At 41.7% G+C, this 6,329-nt stretch overlaps 1 pseudogene; it reads right to left on the bottom strand.

The window, feature by feature from the left end:
- Positions 5,649-6,104, bottom strand: Gm36758 (predicted gene, 36758; annotated as a pseudogene).

Below are 6,329 nucleotides of genomic sequence, written 5' to 3'. Positions count from 1 at the left end.
TCAGGAGTGAGACCTGATTGATGCCCAGAGCTAAAGGTGAAAGGAGAGCTGAGGGCTAATAGGCTAAGGTCAGCACACTAAGCACCCTGTAGCTTATTAAACAAGTCGAGGGCCAAGTCTGGTGCTGAGTATGTATAAGTGGCTCAGTTAAAGTTCCCCTTCTTTTACTTTCCCTCTATTCTGATGCTGGACATTGACTTTACTGCCATTTTGGAAGGCCTATATCTGTGTGCTGTGCACTGCTCACTTGTAGTTTTACATGAATGTCCATCTTCTTGAAAGGCAGAGTGTCATCTCATATAAATATGTTGTCTGTTCTTGTGCCTCACCCAAGGAGTAATTGATGACTAGATGACTCCAGTCCTTTCCTCATGGGCATCTGGGTCTCAATTTGTTTCTATTCTCTACTCAGGGAAGGTTTCCCAGACTCTCTCTCTCTGAGCCAGAGCTGGAGGTAATAGTGGACCAGGAAGTTCTTTCAATTCAGTAGGGTTTCTTAACCATGGAAGAAGGTGATTTGCTAAAAGATCTTGAATAGCTTGAATACACAACAAAATTTCCCCTTATCCTAGATGGGTAGACTCCAAGAGCGTCAGTAGATGCTTAGAATCATTTAGTTGCCAAGCCTACACAATGTGGAGTGAAGAGAAAGAAATCCCAATGAGAGATTGTCTAGATAAAGTTGGCCCATAGGCACATCTGTGAAGGATTGTCTTGATTAATGTTGGAAGATCCAGCCTACTTTGGGTAGCACCATTCCCTAAGTTTTGGTCCTGGATTGTTAAGGAGTGAAGAACATGAGCTAAGCACCAGATACATACACATATGCATTCTCTCTGCTCTTGACTGTGAATCTGATGTGGCCAGTTGTTTCAAAATCCTGCCGCCTTGACTTCCTTGCAATGCAGATTGTAACCTAGAATTATGAGCTAAAATAACCCTTTCTTCCCCAAATTGGTTATTACAGCATTGGGAAAGGAAACTAGGACAATTCCACTACTATGAAAATGTTCCTTGAGTGTCAGCACTGTCATATATCACAGGAAGTCGGATAGCTGAAATGGCTATTTAGTAAATAATGAATGGGTAGTCTATATAGTGTAGATGCACTGAACAAAAGGACAATTCATATCTTGGACAGGATGGAGTTTGGTAACATATTGAGTCACTCTGAGCAGTATGACTTACTCATACTACTAATCATACTACTCAGATCACTGTATGACACAAAGGTAATGAATTGTTCCATTATATGCATTATTTTCAGTGCCTGTTGACAGAAAAGGAAATGGAAGCCATGGATAAGATGAGATTAGTACAATTTCTACTAAGAATGGTCTCCTTATAACAAGACTTTCAGCCCCTGATCCCTACTCTTCAGTGTTATTCTTGGTCTAGTCCTAACTCAATCCCCACAGAAGGAAAAAACTTGAGTAATTTCTGTCACAGAGATCTGTAATCTAGCCCTGTACTCTTTTTTTTTCTTTTTTTTTTTTTTGACTTTTTTTTCCATTTTTTATTAGGTATTTAGCTCATTTACATTTCCAATGCTATACCAAAAGTCCCCCATACCCACCCACCCCCACTCCCCTGCCCACCCACTCCCCCTTTTTGGCCCTGGCGTTCCCCTGTACTGGGGCATATAAAGTTTGCAAGTCCAATGGGCCTCTCTTTCCAGTGATGGCCGACTAGGCCATCTTTTGATATATATGCAGCTAGAGTCAAGAGCTCCGGGGTACTGGTTAGTTCATAATGTTGTTCCACCTATAGGGTTGCAGATCCCTTTAGCTCCTTGGCTACTTTCTCTAGCTCCTCCATTGGGAGCCCTGTGATCCATCCATTAGCTGACTGTGAGCATCCACTTCTGTGTTTGCTAGGCCCCGGCATAGTCTCACAAGAGACTAATCTAGCCCTGTACTCTTGAGCCTGTGATACGTGGTTCAGTCATGTGCCCTGTGAGCCCATGTGACCTCTAAGTCCAGCTACCCTTTTGCTGGCAGTAAGTTTAGAAATGCTGGATGCAGATGCAATTGAACTTAACAATCAACAGAGTGCAATGCCTGCCTGCCTCCTACTATCTACCTCTTTCTATTCTTAACTTTAATTTCTCTGTCCTTATTTCATTCAGCAACTTGTTTGTGGATTTGCATATACCTCTGTCCATGTTTGTATATGGAAACATCTAGTTGTTTTGTTTAGATGCGTGTTCTGTGACCTTGATCATCTTGCTGGTTAGTTCCATAGATTACTTGGTATTTCCTGTAGACAGTCAAGTCATCCAAAAAACATAACAACTCTATTCCCTTTTTTTCTTCTTTGAATAACTTTAATTTTATCTTCTTACCTTATTTAGTAGTTCAGTGCAATGTTGATTAGGATAGGTAAGATCAGATATTCTTGTCTTGTTTGGGGCAGGGGCAAAAAAAAAAAAAAACCTTTTAGGTTTTGAATAAATGTTTTGTTTGTTGGTCTCCTTTTGTTTTTGCAAAGCCTCCATGGGTGAGGACATTAATTCCTAGCTTTTTGAGAGATTTTATAATGAGAGGTGGTTGTATTTGTAATTGTATTCTAAGTCCATTCACATATTGACTGACATGGATGAATGCTTCAATACTGACCTAGGTCTACTTAAACTCAAAATACCCTCCCTTCTGGAAGCAGAAGCAAGTGTCGCTTATGACAAAAGCTTGCTTTGTTGCTTTGTGTTTAATGATCACTAAAAGTGACATCATATGTGTGAATCACTAGCCACAGCATCTGACCTGTGGTAAACATTACAAATAAATGTATTTCCAGTTCTTGGAAGTATCCCTGCCCTCTGCCTCCCACTCTGGATTGTGTCCTCTATAGTTGTACCTGTTGTGAGGATCTGGGAACCCACAGAACACAGCAGTAGCCTACTGGCTCTCAAAATGTTCCTTGCTGTGCTGCCCTCTTCCTCAGATATTCTGTCCTCACCTTGACCTCACTCTATTGCTGTCACAATTGTTTATTAGACATTTTTTAAATTTTTGAGCATCACAACATAGTTTTTTTCACCATTACTGCTTTTGTATTAAATTCGTCTTTCATATTATGCATCTTCTTCCTTATTTCATTCAGCAACTTGTTTATGGATTTGCATATACCTCTAACCACTATTTTGAGTTCTCTGGGATTTTACCTAACTTACATTTACTAGGTTGCATTGCTGTAGGCTTATTGAAGGAGTTGGGTTGTCTTGTGTTTCTTGTGTTATTACATTGGGATTCATGCATCTGGTCTAGTTTCATTGTGGCTTGATTTTTTTTTTATCTGCTATACTTTTTCATTTGAAGTATTTGCAATGTTCAAGTGTGACTTGGATGTGGTGGAGTTAAGTGCATATTTCAGATAATATTTCCTCAGTCCAGGAACTCAGGGTACCTGGTATACATTCTATATGGTTCTCTGGGTAGGCTAAATCACTGGGTAGGCTATTAACTGTGAAAGCAGCCACAGGGCTAAATAATACCACTATTCATACACTGTGCTACCCAATTAGCAAGAATGACTCCTTTGAATACAGTTGGAGGATAAACAGGCAATGGTCATAGGGATTTAATAAAATTATGGTTGGGATAGAATTAAAGGGAGCAAGGCAAGGTATGAGTATTATAGACAGTGAGAAGAAAAATCACTGTAAAATTGGGCTGAGAGGGAAAAGTCAGAACACTGCTAGAGTCCACAGATTTTAGAGATTGTTAAAACTATGGGAGGTTATACTTAGGAAGTTAAAATGGAAGGGGACAAGGATGGAAGCCATAGGAAAAGATGTCAGAAGAAGAGGCAGACTGTATGAGATGTGAGGAAGAGTATAGTGACAAAAGCCATAGAGTATCCTGTGTGGGGAAGCACACCGTCCCACAACCTGGCAGCAATATCCAAATGCAAAGCTGTCATCATATGTACATAGTAGTGGAAAGTAAATAATAGAAAATCAGAAATAAAAAGAATTCTCACAGAGTTAATTGCTGCATTTAGTAGAAAGGTGTCATTCTCAGAGCCTCAGCCCCAGCAGGCTCCTTGCGGTATGTGCTGGGGGGTGGGGGGTGGGGGGAGGAGACAGGGAGATCTTGGTCTCTGCATCCTCAGCATTTGTAGTGTTCTGATGTGTGTGTGTGTGTGTGTGTGTGTGTGTGTGTGTGTGTGTGTGTGTAGGGTGATGGGAGGGAGTAAGTTTTTGTCCTGGTAGTTCCCTCGGATCTCTGCACTCTGTCATAGCCTCCTCTGGTCCTGAAGGTCCAGTGTATGAGAAGAGCAACAATTCCCTTTTCTTCAGGTTCCACCACCCCTCCCACAGGTTAACTGTGTAGAATGGTGCCAATTCTAGAGGGCTTGCAGCTGGACATGATTCTTAGCTTCCCTGCCAAACATCCAGTTTTAATCTTAATGACTACCTTTCATTTGTCAGAGAAGTTGATAGCAGAATCAGTAGCTTAGCATGGGTTCCATGTGCTGTGGCCTTGGCTCTTTGGTGGGCTGGCCCCAATCAGGTATGATGGTGACTGGTTACCCTCTCACCATGCTTGTTACTTGGCCAACATGTGGCAATGGTTGGCACCTACTTTATAGGAATAAGATAACTTATTAGGATAAAGGGAGTGAGGATTGGGAATGAAGCCAGGGAAGGAGGGAAGGCCCTTCAACAGTGAATTCCGTTTGGGATTAGACACAAGTCTCATTGTTTCTCGTGATAATAATGCCTCACATTACAATGTAGTGATGGTTGAGAGAGCTGGAACTGGGCTTAGTTTTGTCGGAGGGAAGGCAAGATATATGAAAGAAAAGGATGAAGTGTAACTAGATAGGTCTTGCAAGGCAAGAGTGCCGGGCTCCTGAAGTGTGGCATCCCATACTTCATGTGATGTCTCATGCAGTCATGGGTCTAGGCTCAGAGACAGCATAGACAGTTTGCGTAGAAGCCTATACACCAGACAGAGCTCTCAAGTTGAATGTTATCTCTTGTTCTTCCACATGGCAAAGTGAATAAAGTTGCATTAGAAATGAATCATCTCAGCTGGGCAAGATGACACACAGCTGCAATCCCAACACCAGTGAGGAAGAAACAAGGGTTTGGGGCAAACCTGGGCTATGTAGTGAGACTCTGTTTTAACATCCATCCAAACAGTAAAGAAAAATCACATCCCTGCCAGTCTATGACAAGAAGCTATGCTATCTAGAGGTAGTACTTTTCTTTGTTGATGCTTCAATATATGACTAAAATATAGCATTGTCAATATAACACTTACAATTAATTTTCTCTCAGTAGAGTTCACTGTTTGTCTTATGCTTGAACCATTTCCTGACAGGAAACAGTTCTGAGGTTGCATACTGGTGGAGGATAATGATGGTTCTCTAAAGTCTTAAATTTCTTTAAAATTCTATTTCATCAAGTCTTTGAGAATTTTATACATCCACGTCATTGTACAATCTTTGACCATATTCATCCCCAATTCCTCATCCTCTTCCCAGATCACCCTTACCCACTGTTCTACTCCTCCCAACTTTATGTGTTCTCTCTCTCTCTTTCTCTCTCTTACTCACTAAGTCCAATTTGTGCTCCTCATATAGCCATAAATGAAGGGCCATCCACTCATGGAGTATGGTGGTCTACATTTTTTTTTCTATTCAACACCTAGTACTTTATTCAGATAACAGTCCCGTTACACATGGTCCAAGAACATTCAAATAAGAACTCAACTCGGAAGTTAAAGTTTGGTCTTCAAACATGATAGCCAACAATACCACATTTGCCTATGATCTCTCCGATATAAAATCACATCCACACCTCAGTGGCCACCAAACCATTCAGCACAGCTTCCTCAACTGTAAGGTGTTTGAAGCTACCAGTTTTAGCACTTTGAATTTTTTTTTCACACTCTGAATAGCTGTAGGGATTTCATCAGGGGTTGGGGGAACCAGCTCAACCTTGGTGTAGTGCCAAAATGTGGCCAAATGGGGCTTCTGAGTATAAGTCATGGCTGTGACCACCATCACCGGTGCCTTCTCCGCAAGTTACGGATGAACATGGTCAAAGGTGGAAGGTACATGTCCCCGAACCACTGGCTGATTGTCATCCCCGGGCTACACTATTTTAAAGAGACTCTTCCTCTTCCAGAAGCCAACCACTACCAATTGCTCCTCAGCTGGGGTGGAGGCTCTTGAGCCCCTTCCTCCTCTACCCTCAAAGGTTGACTGGCTTGTTCTTGTGCAGGTCTTGTGTAGGCAACCACAGCTACTGAGAGTTGTTGAGTGCAGAGGTCCTGTCATGTGCAGAAGATACTCTTTCTCTCTGGCTTCCTCAATTT

The sequence above is a fragment of the Mus musculus genome, chromosome 13 (assembly GCF_000001635.26).
Source record: "Mus musculus strain C57BL/6J chromosome 13, GRCm38.p6 C57BL/6J".
In the NCBI taxonomy this organism is placed as follows: domain Eukaryota; kingdom Metazoa; phylum Chordata; class Mammalia; order Rodentia; family Muridae; genus Mus; species Mus musculus.
The sequence above is the reverse complement of the archived record's forward strand: the minus strand, read 5'-3'. Positions and strand labels throughout refer to the sequence as shown.